Source organism: Bombus terrestris, unplaced genomic scaffold (genome assembly GCF_910591885.1).
Source record: "Bombus terrestris unplaced genomic scaffold, iyBomTerr1.2, whole genome shotgun sequence".
In the NCBI taxonomy this organism is placed as follows: Eukaryota; Metazoa; Arthropoda; class Insecta; order Hymenoptera; family Apidae; genus Bombus; species Bombus terrestris.
The window spans coordinates 3,602,207-3,617,465 of NW_025963549.1; positions in this window are offsets into that span (position 1 = coordinate 3,602,207).

The following is a 15,259-nucleotide window of genomic DNA, read 5'->3' on the forward strand; positions in this document are numbered from 1 at the left end:
GGGGCCGGATGTCTTTATCGAATTGCGTACTGACGAATGTTTACAGTTTACCAATAGTTTTACATAAATAGCAATATTTCCACATAGTACAGTGCAACGCGTGGTCCGAAATCGCTGACAAAATTAGGCAAAGCAGGAGATATATGCAAGGCAATATAAGGTATATGTATAGCATGGAAATTGTAATCGTTGCTCGCTCGCTCCGCTTGCTCGTGTAAATGTAGTCCAACCTCACAACCGATCCGACACGTTAGCAAATTTGAAATAAGTCGCCTCCTTATCGAATAACGAACGCAAGAGGGCTTGGTTTTGGGTTAGGCTATAGTTTTCGAGCGAGCGCAGCGAGCGAGGGACGCGTAAAGCTGTGTCACAAACTAACGGCTTGGCACATAGGGACATTGAAATATTCGCACCAGCCCGAGGAACCGCAAGTCTTTATCGAATTGCGTACTGACAAAAGTTTACAGTTTATCAATAGTTTTACATAAATAGTAAAATTTCCATATAGTACAGTGCAACGTGTTGTCCGAAATCGCTGATAAAATTAGGCAATAACAGCAAATATATGCAAGGCAATATAAGGTATATGTATAGCATGGAAATTGTAATCGTTGCTCGCTCGCTCCGCTTGCTCGTATAAATCTAGTCCAACCTCACAACCGATCCGACACGTTAGCAAATTTGAAATAAGTCGCCTCATTATCGAATAACGAACGCAAGAGGGCTTGGTTTTAGGTTAGACTATAGTTTTCGAGCGAGCGCAGGGAGCGAGGGTCGCGTAAATGTGTGTCACAATCCAACGGTTTGGCACATAGGGACATTCAAATATTCGCACCAGCCCGAGGAGCCGGAAATCTTTATCGAATTGGGTACTGACGAAAGTTTACAGTTTATCAATAGTTTTACATAAATAGTAATATTTCTACATAGTACAGTGCAACGTGTGGTCCGAAATCGCTGACAAAATTAGGCAAAGCAGGAAATATATGCAAGGCAATATAAGGTATATGAATAGCTCGGAAATTGTAATCGTTGCTCGCTCGCTCCGCTCGCTCGTAAATATCTAGTCCAATATCACAACCGATCCGACACGTTAGCAAATTCGAAATAAGTCGCCTTCTTATCGAATAACGAACGCAAGAGGGATTGGTTTTAGTTTAGGCTATAGTTTTCGAGCGCAGCGAGCGAGGGCCGCGTAAAAGTATGTCACAAACCAACGGTATGGCACATAGGGTCATTCAAATATTCGCACCAGCCCGAGGAGCCGGAAGTCTTTATCGAATTGGGTACTGACGAAAGTTTACCGTTTATCAATAGTTTTACATAAATAGTAATATTTCCACATAGTACAGTGCAACGTGTGGTCCGAAATCGCTGACAAAATTAGGCAAAGCAGGAAATATATGCAAGGCAATATAAGGTATATGTATAGCATGGAAATTGTAATCGTTGCTCGCTCGCTCCGCTTGCTCGTATAAATCTAGTCCAACCTCACAACCGATCCGACACGTTAGCAGGATTGAAATAAGTCGCCTCATTATCGAATAACGAACGCAAGAGGGCTTGGTTTTAGGTTAGACTATAGTTTTCGAGCGAGCGCAGCGAGCGAGCGTCGCGTAAATGTGTGTCACAATCCAACGGTTTGGCACATAGGGACATTCAAATATTCGCACCAGCCCGAGGAGCCGGAAGTCTTTATCGAATTGGGTACTGACGAAAGTTTACAGTTTATCAATAGTTTTACATAAATAGTAATATTTCCACATAGTACAGTACAATGTGTGGTCCGAAATCGCTGACAAAATTAGGCAATAACAGGAAATATATGCAAGGCCATATAAGGTATATGTATAGCATGGAAATTTTTATCGTAGCTGACTCGCTCCGCTCGCTCGTATAAATCTAGTCCAACCTCACAACCGATCCGACACGTTAGCAAATTTGAAATAAGTCGCCTCCTTATCGAATAACGAACGCAAGCGGGCTTGGTTTTAGGTTAGACTATAGTTTTCGAGCGAGCGCAGCGAGCGAGGGACGCGTAAAGGTGTGTCACAAACCAACGGCTTGGCACATAGGGACATTGAAATATTCGCACCAGCCCGAGGGGCCGGATGTCTTTATCGAATTGCGTACTGACGAATGTTTACAGTTTACCAATAGTTTTACATAAATAGCAATATTTCCACATAGTACAGTGCAACGCGTGGTCCGAAATCGCTGACAAAATTAGGCAATAACAGGAAATATATGCAAGGCAATATATGGTATATGGATAGCTCGGAAATTGTAATCGTTGCTCGCTCGCTCCGCTCGCTCGTAAAAATCTAGTCCAACCTCACAACCGCTCCGACACGTTAGCAAATTCGAAATAAGTGGCCTTCTTATCGAATAACGAACGCAAGAGGGATTGGTTTTAGGTTAGGCTATAGTTTTCGAGCGCAGCGAGCGAGGGACGCGTAAGGGTGTGTCACAAACTAACGGTTTGGCACATAGAGACATTGAAATATTCGCACCAGCCCGAGGAGCCGGAAGTCTTTATCGAACTGCGTACTGACAATAGTTTACAGTTTACCTATAGTTTTACATAAATAGTAATACTTCCACATAGTACAGTGCAACGTGTGGTCCGAAATCGCTGACAAAATTAGGCAAAGCAGGAGATATATGCAAGGCAATATAAGGTATATGTATAGCATGGAAATTGTAATCGTTGCTCGCTCGCTCCGCTTGCTCGTGTAAATGTAGTCCAACCTCACAACCGATCCGACACGTTAGCAAATTTGAAATAAGTCGCCTCCTTATCGAATAACGAACGCAAGAGGGCTTGGTTTTGGGTTAGGCTATAGTTTTCGAGCGAGCGCAGCGAGCGAGGGACGCGTAAAGGTGTGTCACATACTAACGGCTTGGCACATAGGGACATTAAAATATTCGCACCAGCCCGAGGAACCGCAAGTCTTTATCGAATTGCGTACTGACAAAAGTTTACAGTTTATCAATAGTTTTACATAAATAGTAAAATTTCCATATAGTACAGTGCAACGTGTTGTCCGAAATCGCTGATAAAATTAGGCAATAACAGCAAATATATGCAAGGCAATATAAGGTATATGTATAGCATGGAAATTGTAATCGTTGCTCGCTCGCTCCGCTTGCTCGTATAAATCTAGTCCAACCTCACAACCGATCCGACACGTTAGCAAATTTGAAATAAGTCGCCTCATTATCGAATAACGAACGCAAGAGGGCTTGGTTTTATGTTAGACTATAGTTTTCGAGCGAGCGCAGGGAGCGAGGGACGCGTAAAGGTGTGTCACAAACCAACGGTTTGGCACATAGGGACATTGAAATATTCGCACCAGCCCGAGGAACCGCAAGTCTTTATCAAATTGCGTACTGACGAAAGTTTACAGTTTATCAATACCTTTACATAAATAGTAATATTTCCACATAGTACAGTGCAACGTGTGGTCCGAAATCGCTGACAAAATTAGGCAAAGCAGGAGATATATGCAAGGCAATATAAGGTATATGTATAGCATGGAAATTGTAATCGTTGCTCGCTCGCTCCGCTTGCTCGTATAAATCTAGTCCAACCTCACAACCGATCCGACACGTTAGCAAATTTGAAATAAGTCGCCTCCTTATCGAATAACGAACGCAAGAGGGCTTGGTTTTAGGTTAGGCTATAGTTTTCGAGCGAGCGCAGCGGCCGAGGGACGCGTAAAGGTGTGTCACAAACTAACCGCTTGGCACATAGGGGCATTGAAATATTCGCACCAGCCCGAGGAACCGCAAGTCTTTATCGAATTGCGTACTGACAAAAGTTTACAGTTTATCAATAGTTTTACATAAATAGTAATATTTCCACATAGTACAGCGCAACGTGTGGTCCGAAATCGCTGACAAAATTAGGCAATAACAGGAAATATATGCAAGGCCATATAAGGTATATGTATAGCATGGAAATTTTTATCGTAGCTGGCTCGCTCCGCTCGCTCGTATAAATCTAGTCCAACCTCACAACCGATCCGACACGTTAGCAAATTTGAAATAAGTCGCCTCCTTATCGAATAACGAACGCAAGAGGGCTTGGTTTTAGGTTAGGCTATAGTTTTCGAGCGAGCGCAGCGGCCGAGGGACGCGTAAAGGTGTGTCACAAACTAACCGCTTGGCACATAGGGGCATTGAAATATTCGCACCAGCCCGAGGAACCGCAAGTCTTTATCGAATTGCGTACTGACAAAAGTTTACAGTTTATCAATAGTTTTACATAAATAGTAATATTTCCACATAGTACAGCGCAACGTGTGGTCCGAAATCGCTGACAAAATTAGGCAATAACAGGAAATATATGCAAGGCCATATAAGGTATATGTATAGCATGGAAATTTTTATCGTAGCTGGCTCGCTCCGCTCGCTCGTATAAATCTAGTCCAACCTCACAACCGATCCGACACGTTAGCAAATTTGAAATAAGTCGCCTCCTTATCGAATAACGAACGCAAGCGGGCTTGGTTTTAGGTTAGGCTATAGTTTTCGAGCGAGCGCAGCGAGCCAGGGACGCGTAAAGGTGTGTCACAAACCAACGGCTTGGCACATAGGGACATTGAAATATTCGCACCAGCCCGAGGGGCCGGAAGTCTTTATCGAATTGCGTACTGACGAAAGTTTACAGTTTACCAATAGTTTTACATAAATACGCAATATTTCCACATAGTACACTGCATCGCGAGGTCCGAAATCGCTGACAAAATTAGGCAATAACAGGAAATATATGCAAGGCAATATATGGTATATGGATAGCTCGGAAATTGTAATCGTTGCTCGCTCTCTCCGCTCGCTCGTAAAAATCTAGTCCAACCTCACAACCGCTCCGACACGTTAGCAAATTCGAAATAAGTCGCCTCCTTATCGAATAACGAACGCAAGAGGGATTGGTTTTAGGTTAGGCTATAGTTTTCGAGCGCAGCGAGCGAGGGACGCGTAAAGGTGTGTCACAAACTAACGGCTTGGCACAAAGGGACATTGAAATATTCGTACCAGCCCGAGGAACCGCAAGTCTTTATCGAATTGCGTACTGACAAAAGTTTACAGTTTATCAATAGTTTTACATAAATAGTAAAATTTCCATATAGTACAGTGCAACGTGTTGTCCGAAATCGCTGATAAAATTAGGCAATAACAGCAAATATACGCAAGGCAATATAAGGTATATGTATAGCATGGAAATTGTAATCGTTGCTCGCCCGCTCCGCTTGCTCGTATAAATCTAGTCCAACCTCACAACCGATCCGACACGTTAGCAAATTTGAAATAAGTCGCCTCATTATCGAATAACGAACGCAAGAGGGCTTGGTTTTAGGTTAGACTATAGTTTTCGAGCGAGCGCAGGGAGCGAGGGTCGCGTAAATGTGTGTCACAATCCAACGGTTTGGCACATAGGGACATTCAAATATTCGCACCAGCCCGAGGAGCCGGAAGTCTTTATCGAATTGGGTACTGACGAAAGTTTACAGTTTATCAATAGTTTTACATAAATAGTAATATTTCCACATAGTACAGTGCAACGTGTGGTCCGAAATCGCTGACAAAATTAGGCAAAGCAGGAAATATATGCAAGGCAATATAAGGTATATGGATAGCTCGGAAATTGTAATCGTTGCTCGCTCGCTTCGCTCGCTCGTAAAAATCTATTACAATATCACAACCGATCCGACACGTTAGCAAATTCGAAATAAGTCGCCTTCTTATCGAATAGCGAACGCAAGAGGGATTGGTTTTAGCTTAGACTATAGTTTTCGAGCGAGCGCAGCGAGCGAGGGACGCATAAAGGTTTGTCACAAACCAACGGTTTGGCACATAGGCACATTGAAATATTCGCACCAGCCAGAGGAACCGCAAGTCTTTATCAAATTGCGTACTGACAGAAGTTTACAGTTTAGCAATAGTTTTACATAAATAGTAATATTTCCACATAGTACAGTACAATGTGTGGTCCGAAATCGCTGACAAAATTAGGCAATAGCAGGAAATATATGCAAGGCCATATAAGGTATACGTATAGCGTGGAAATTGTAATCGTTGCTCGCTCGCTCCAATCGCTCGTATAAATCGAGGTCCAACCTCACAACCGATCCGACACGTTAGCAAATTTGAAATAAGTCGCCTCCTTATCGAATAACGAACGCAAGAGGGCTTGGTTTTAGGTTAGGCTATAGTTTTCGAGCGAGCGCAGCGGCCGAGGGACGCGTAAAGTTGTGTCACAAACTAACCGCTTGGCACATAGGGGCATTGAAATATTCGCACCAGCCCGAGGAACCGCAAGTCTTTATCGAATTGCGTACTGACAAAAGTTTACAGTTTATCAATAGTTTTACATAAATAGTAATATTTCCACATAGTACAGCGCAACGTGTGGTCCGAAATCGCTGACAAAATTAGGCAATAACAGGAAATATATGCAAGGCCATATAAGGTATATGTATAGCATGGAAATTTTTATCGTAGCTGGCTCGCTCCGCTCGCTCGTATAAATCTAGTCCAACCTCACAACCGATCCGACACGTTAGCAAATTTGAAATAAGTCGCCTCCTTATCGAATAACGAACGCAAGCGGGCTTGGTTTTAGGTTAGGCTATAGTTTTCGAGCGAGCGCAGCGAGCCAGGGACGCGTAAAGGTGTGTCACAAACCAACGGCTTGGCACATAGGGACATTGAAATATTCGCACCAGCCCGAGGGGCCGGAAGTCTTTATCGAATTGCGTACTGACGAAAGTTTACAGTTTACCAATAGTTTTACATAAATACGCAATATTTCCACATAGTACACTGCATCGCGAGGTCCGAAATCGCTGACAAAATTAGGCAATAACAGGAAATATATGCAAGGCAATATATGGTATATGGATAGCTCGGAAATTGTAATCGTTGCTCGCTCTCTCCGCTCGCTCGTAAAAATCTAGTCCAACCTCACAACCGCTCCGACACGTTAGCAAATTCGAAATAAGTCGCCTCCTTATCGAATAACGAACGCAAGAGGGATTGGTTTTAGGTTAGGCTATAGTTTTCGAGCGCAGCGAGCGAGGGACGCGTAAAGGTGTGTCACAAACTAACGGCTTGGCACAAAGGGACATTGAAATATTCGTACCAGCCCGAGGAACCGCAAGTCTTTATCGAATTGCGTACTGACAAAAGTTTACAGTTTATCAATAGTTTTACATAAATAGTAAAATTTCCATATAGTACAGTGCAACGTGTTGTCCGAAATCGCTGATAAAATTAGGCAATAACAGCAAATATACGCAAGGCAATATAAGGTATATGTATAGCATGGAAATTGTAATCGTTGCTCGCCCGCTCCGCTTGCTCGTATAAATCTAGTCCAACCTCACAACCGATCCGACACGTTAGCAAATTTGAAATAAGTCGCCTCATTATCGAATAACGAACGCAAGAGGGCTTGGTTTTAGGTTAGACTATAGTTTTCGAGCGAGCGCAGCGAGCGAGGGTCGCGTAAATGTGTGTCACAATCCAACGGTTTGGCACATAGGGACATTCAAATATTCGCACCAGCCCGAGGAGCCGGAAGTCTTTATCGAATTGGGTACTGACGAAAGTTTACAGTTTATCAATAGTTTTACATAAATAGTAATATTTCCACATAGTACAGTGCAACGTGTGGTCCGAAATCGCTGACAAAATTAGGCAAAGCAGGAAATATATGCAAGGCAATATAAGGTATATGGATAGCTCGGAAATTGGAATCGTTGCTCGCTCGCTCCGCTCGCTCGTAAAAATCTAGTACAATATCACAACCGATCCGACACGTTAGCAAATTCGAAATAAGTCGCCTTCTTATCGAATAGCGAACGCAAGAGGGATTGGTTTTAGCTTAGACTATAGTTTTCGAGCGAGCGCAGCGAGCGAGGGACGCATAAAGGTGTGTCACAAACCAACGGTTTGGCACATAGGCACATTGAAATATTCGCACCAGCCAGAGGAACCGCAAGTCTTTATCGAATTGCGTACTGACAGAAGTTTACAGTTTAGCAATAGTTTTACATAAATAGTAATATTTCCACATAGTACAGTACAATGTGTGGTCCGAAATCGCTGACAAAATTAGGCAATAGCAGGAAATATATGCAAGGCCATATAAGGTATACGTATAGCGTGGAAATTGTAATCGTTGCTCGCTCGCTCCAATCGCTCGTATAAATCGAGGTCCAACCTCACAACCGATCCGACACGTTAGCAAATTTGAAATAAGTCGCCTCCTTATCGAATAACGCACGCAAGCGGGCTTGGTTTTAGGTTAGGCTATAGTTTTCGAGCGAGCGCAGCGAGCGAGGGACGCGTAAGGGTGTGTCACAAACTAACGGTTTGGCACATAGAGACATTGAAATATTCGCACCAGCCCGAGGAGCCGGAAGTCTTTATCGAACTGCGTACTGACAATAGTTTACAGTTTACCAATAGTTTTACATAAATAGTAATACTTCCACATAGTACAGTGCAACGTGTGGTCCGAAATCGCTGACAAAATTAGGCAAAGCAGGAGATATATGCAAGGCAATATAAGGTATATGTATAGCATGGAAATTGTAATCGTTGCTCGCTCGCTCCGCTTGCTCGTGTAAATGTAGTCCAACCTCACAACCGATCCGACACGTTAGCAAATTTGAAATAACTTGCCTCCGTATCGAATAACGAACGCAAGAGGGCTTGGTTTTGGGTTAGGCTATAGTTTTCGAGCGAGCGCAGCGAGCGAGGGACGCGTAAGGGTGTGTCACAAACTAACGGTTTGGCACATAGAGACATTGAAATATTCGCACCAGCCCGAGGAGCCGGAAGTCTTTATCGAACTGCGTACTGACAATAGTTTACAGTTTACCAATAGTTTTACATAAATAGTAATACTTCCACATAGTACAGTGCAACGTGTGGTCCGAAATCGCTGACAAAATTAGGCAAAGCAGGAGATATATGCAAGGCAATATAAGGTATATGTATAGCATGGAAATTGTAATCGTTGCTCGCTCGCTCCGCTTGCTCGTGTAAATCTAGTCCAACCTCACAACCGATCCGACACGTTAGCAAATTTGAAATAAGTCGCCTCATTATCGAATAACGCAAGAGGGCTTGGTTTTAGGTTAGACTATAGTTTTCGAGCGAGCGCAGGGAGCGAGGGTCGCGTAAATGTGTGTCACAATCCAACGGTTTGGCACATAGGGACATTCAAATATTCACACCAGCCCGAGGAGCCGGAAGTCTTTATCAAATTGGGTACTGACGAAAGTTTACAGTTTATCAATAGTTTTACATAAGTAGTAATATTTCCACATAGTACAGTGCAACGTGTGGTCCGAAATCGCTGACAAAATTAGGCAATAACAGGAAATATATGCAAGGCAATATAAGGTATATGTATAGCGTGGAAATTTTTATCGTAGCTGACTCGCTCCGCTCGCTCGTATAAATCTAGTCCAACCTCACAACCGATCCGACACGTTAGCAAATTTGAAATAAGTCGCCTCCTTATCGAATAACGAACGCAAGCGGGCTTGGTTTTAGGTTAGGCTATAGTTTTCGAGCGAGCGCAGCGAGCGAGGGACGCGTAAAGGTGTGTCACAAACCAACGATTTGGCACATAGGGACATTGAAATATTCGCACCAGCCCGAGGAACCGCAAGTCTTTATCGAATTTCGTACTGACGAAAGTTTACAGTTTATCAATAGCTTTACATAAATAGTAAAATTTCCATATAGTACAGTGCAACGTGTTGTCCGAAATCGCTGATAAAATTAGGCAATAACAGCAAATATATGCAAGGCAATATAAGGTATATGTATAGCATGGAAATTGTAATCGTTGCTCGCTCGCTCCGCTTGCTCGTATAAATCTAGTCCAACCTCACAACCGATCCGACACGTTAGCAAATTTGAAATAAGTCGCCTCATTATCGAATAACGAACGCAAGAGGGCTTGGTTTTAGGTTAGACTATAGTTTTCGAGCGAGCGCAGGGAGCGAGGGTCGCGTAAATGTGTGTCACAATCCAACGGTTTGGCACATAGGGACATTCAAATATTCGCACCAGCCCGAGGAGCCGGAAATCTTTATCGAATTGGGTACTGACGAAATTTTACAGTTTATCAATAGTTTTACATAAATAGTAATATTTCTACATAGCACAGTGCAACGTGTGGTCCGAAATCGCTGACAAAATTAGGCAAAGCAGGAAATATATGCAGGGCAATATAAGGTATATGGATAGCTCGGAAATTGTAATCGTTGCTCGCTCGCTCCGCTCGCTCGTAAATATCTAGTCCAATATCACAACTGATCCGACACGTTAGCAAATTCGAAATAAGTCGCCTTCTTATCGAATAACGAACGCAAGAGGGATTGGTTTTAGTTTAGGCTATAGTTTTCGAGCGCAGCGAGCGAGGGCCGCGTAAGGGTGTGTCACAAACTAACGGTTTGGCACATAGAGACATTGAAATATTCGCACCAGCCCGAGGAGCCGGAAGTCTTTATCGAACTGCGTACTGACATTAGTTTACAGTTTACCTATAGTTTTACATAAATAGTAATACTTCCACATAGTACAGTGCAACGTGTGGTCCGAAATCGCTGACAAAATTAGGCAATGCAGGAAATATATGCAAGGCAATATAAGGTATATGGATAGCTCGGAAATTGTAATCGTTGCTCGCTCGCTCCGCTCGCTCGTAAAAATCTAGTCCAATATCACAACCGATCCGACACGATAGCAAATTCGAAATAAGTCGCCTTCTTATCGAATAACGAACGCAAGAGGGATTGGTTTTAGGTTAGGCTATAATTTTCGAGCGCAGCGACCTAGGGACGCGTAAAGGTGTGTCACAAACCAACGGTTTCGCACTTAGTGACATTGAAATATTCGCACAAGCCCGAGGAACCGCAAGTCTTTATCGAATTGCGTATTGACAGAAGTTTGCAGTTTAGCAATAGCTTTACATAAATGGTAAAATTTCCATATAGTACAGTGCAACGTGTTGTCCGAAAGCGCTGACAAAATTAGGCAATAACAGGAAATATATGCAAGGCAATATAAGGTATATGTATAGCATGGAAATTGTAATCGTTGCTCGCTCGCTCCGCTCGCTCGTAAAAATCTAGTCCAACCTCACAACCGCTCCGACACGTTAGCAAATTCGAAATAAGTCGCCTCCTTATCGAATAACGAACGCAAGAGGGATTGGTTTTAGGTTAGGCTATAGTTTTCGAGCGCAGCGAGCGAGGGACGCGTAAAGGTGTGTCACAAACTAACGGCTTGGCACATAGGGACATTGAAATATTCGCACCAGCCCGAGGAACCGCAAGTCTTTATCGAATTGCGTACTGACAGAAGTTTACAGTTTAGCAATAGTTTTACATAAATAGTAATATTTCCACATAGTACAGTACAATGTGTGGTCCAAAATCGCTGACAAAATTAGGCAATAGCAGGAAATATATGCAAGGCCATATAAGGTATATGTATAGCATGGAAATTTTTATCGTAGCTGACTCGCTCCGCTCGCTCGTATAAATCTAGTCCAACCTCACAACCGATCCGACACGTTAGCAAATTTGAAATAAGTCGCCTCCTTATCGAATAACGCACGCAAGCGGGCTTGGTTTTAGGTTAGGCTATAGTTTTCGGGCGAGCGCAGCGAGCGAGGGACGCGTAAGGGTGTGTCACAAACTAACGGTTTGGCACATAGAGACATTGAAATATTCGCACCAGCCCGAGGAGCCGGAAGTCTTTATCGAACTGCGTACTGACAATAGTTTACAGTTTACCAATAGTTTTACATAAATAGTAATACTTCCACATAGTACAGTGCAACGTGTGGTCCGAAATCGCTGACAAAATTAGGCAAAGCAGGAGATATATGCAAGGCAATATAAGGTATATGTATAGCATGGAAATTGTAATCGTTGCTCGCTCGCTCCGCTTGCTCGTGTAAATGTAGTCCAACCTCACAACCGATCCGACACGTTAGCAAATTTGAAATAAGTCGCCTCCTTATCGAATAACGAACGCAAGAGGGCTTGGTTTTGGGTTAGGCTATAGTTTTCGAGCGAGCGCAGCGAGCGAGGGACGCGTAAAGGTGTGTCACAAACTAACGGCTTGGCACATAGGGACATTGAAATATTCGCACCAGCCCGAGGAACCGCAAGTCTTTATCGAATTGCGTACTGACAAAAGTTTACAGTTTATCAATAGTTTTACATAAATAGTAAAATTTCCATATAGTACAGTGCAACGTGTTGTCCGAAATCGCTGATAAAATTAGGCAATAACAGCAAATATATGCAAGGCAATATAAGGTATATGTATAGCATGGAAATTGTAATCGTTGCTCGCTCGCTCCGCTTGCTCGTATAAATCTAGTCCAACCTCACAACCGATCCGACACGTTAGCAAATTTGAAATAAGTCGCCTCATTATCGAATAACGAACGCAAGAGGGCTTGGTTTTAGGTTAGACTATAGTTTTCGAGCGAGCGCAGGGAGCGAGGGTCGCGTAAATGTGTGTCACAATCCAACGGTTTGGCACATAGGGACATTCAAATATTCGCACCAGCCCGAGGAGCCGGAAATCTTTATCGAATTGGGTACTGACGAAAGTTTACAGTTTATCAATAGTTTTACATAAATAGTAATATTTCTACATAGTACAGTGCAACGTGTGGTCCGAAATCGCTGACAAAATTAGGCAATGCAGGAAATATATGCAAGGCAATATAAGGTATATGAATAGCTCGGAAATTGTAATCGTTGCTCGCTCGCTCCGCTCGCTCGTAAATATCTAGTCCAATATCACAACCGATCCGACACGTTAGCAAATTCGAAATAAGTCGCCTTCTTATCGAATAACGAACGCAAGAGGGATTGGTTTTAGTTTAGGCTATAGTTTTCGAGCGCAGCGAGCGAGGGCCGCGTAAAGGTATGTCACAAACCAACGGTATGGCACATAGGGTCATTCAAATATTCGCACCAGCCCGAGGAGCCGGAAGTCTTTATCGAATTGGGTACTGACGAAAGTTTACCGTTTATCAATAGTTTTACATAAATAGTAATATTTCCACATAGTACAGTGCAACGTGTGGTCCGAAATCGCTGACAAAATTAGGCAAAGCAGGAAATATATGCAAGGCAATATAAGGTATATGTATAGCATGGAAATTGTAATCGTTGCTCGCTCGCTCCGCTTGCTCGTATAAATCTAGTCCAACCTCACAACCGATCCGACACGTTAGCAAGTTTGAAATAAGTCGCCTCATTATCGAATAACGAACGCAAGAGGGCTTGGTTTTAGGTTAGACTATAGTTTTCGAGCGAGCGCAGCGAGCGAGCGTCGCGTAAATGTGTGTCACAATCCAACGGTTTGGCACATAGGGACATTCAAATATTCGCACCAGCCCGAGGAGCCGGAAGTCTTTATCGAATTGGGTACTGACGAAAGTTTACAGTTTATCAATAGTTTTACATAAATAGTAATATTTCCACATAGTACAGTACAATGTGTGGTCCGAAATCGCTGACAAAATTAGGCAATAACAGGAAATATATGCAAGGCCATATAAGGTATATGTATAGCATGGAAATTTTTATCGTAGCTGACTCGCTCCGCTCGCTCGTATAAATCTAGTCCAATCTCACAACCGATCCGACACGTTAGCAAATTTGAAATAAGTCGCCTCCTTATCGAATAACGAACGCAAGCGGGCTTGGTTTTAGGTTAGACTATAGTTTTCGAGCGAGCGCAGCGGGCGAGGGACGCGTAAAGGTGTGTCACAAACCAACGGCTTGGCACATAGGGACATTGAAATATTCGCACCAGCCCGAGGGGCCGGATGTCTTTATCGAATTGCGTACTGACGAATGTTTACAGTTTACCAATAGTTTTACATAAATAGCAATATTTCCACATAGTACAGTGCAACGCGTGGTCCGAAATCGCTGACAAAATTAGGCAATAACAGGAAATATATGCAAGGCAATATATGGTATATGGATAGCTCGGAAATTGTAATCGTTGCTCGCTCGCTCCGCTCGCTCGTAAAAATCTAGTCCAACCTCACAACCGCTCCGACACGTTAGCAAATTCGAAATAAGTGGCCTTCTTATCGAATAACGAACGCAAGAGGGATTGGTTTTAGGTTAGGCTATAGTTTTCGAGCGCAGCGAGCGAGGGACGCGTAAGGGTGTGTCACAAACTAACGGTTTGGCACATAGAGACATTGAAATATTCGCACCAGCCCGAGGAGCCGGAAGTCTTTATCGAACTGCGTACTGACAATAGTTTACAGTTTACCTATAGTTTTACATAAATAGTAATACTTCCACATAGTACAGTGCAACGTGTGGTCCGAAATCGCTGACAAAATTAGGCAAAGCAGGAGATATATGCAAGGCAATATAAGGTATATGTGTAGCATGGAAATTGTAATCGTTGCTCGCTCGCTCCGCTTGCTCGTGTAAATGTAGTCCAACCTCACAACCGATCCGACACGTTAGCAAATTTGAAATAAGTCGCCCCCTTATCGAATAACGAACGCAAGAGGGCTTGGTTTTGGGTTAGGCTATAGTTTTCGAGCGAGCGCAGCGAGCGAGGGACGCGTAAAGGTGTGTCACATACTAACGGCTTGGCACATAGGGACATTAAAATATTCGCACCAGCCCGAGGAACCGCAAGTCTTTATCGAATTGCGTACTGACAAAAGTTTACAGTTTATCAATAGTTTTACATAAATAGTAAAATTTCCATATAGTACAGTGCAACGTGTTGTCCGAAATCGCTGATAAAATTAGGCAATAACAGCAAATATATGCAAGGCAATATAAGGTATATGTATAGCATGGAAATTGTAATCGTTGCTCGCTCGCTCCGCTTGCTCGTATAAATCTAGTCCAACCTCACAACCGATCCGACACGTTAGCAAATTTGAAATAAGTCGCCTCATTATCGAATAACGAACGCAAGAGGGCTTGGTTTTATGTTAGACTATAGTTTTCGAGCGAGCGCAGGGAGCGAGGGTCGCGTAAATGTGTGTCAGAATCCAACTATTTGGCACATAGGGACATTCAAATATTCGCACCAGCCCGAGGAGCCGGAAGTCTTTATCGAATTGGGTACTGACGAAAGTTTACAGTTTATCAATAGTTTTACATAAATAGTAATATTTCCACATAGTACAGTGCAACGTGTGGTCCGAAATCGCTGA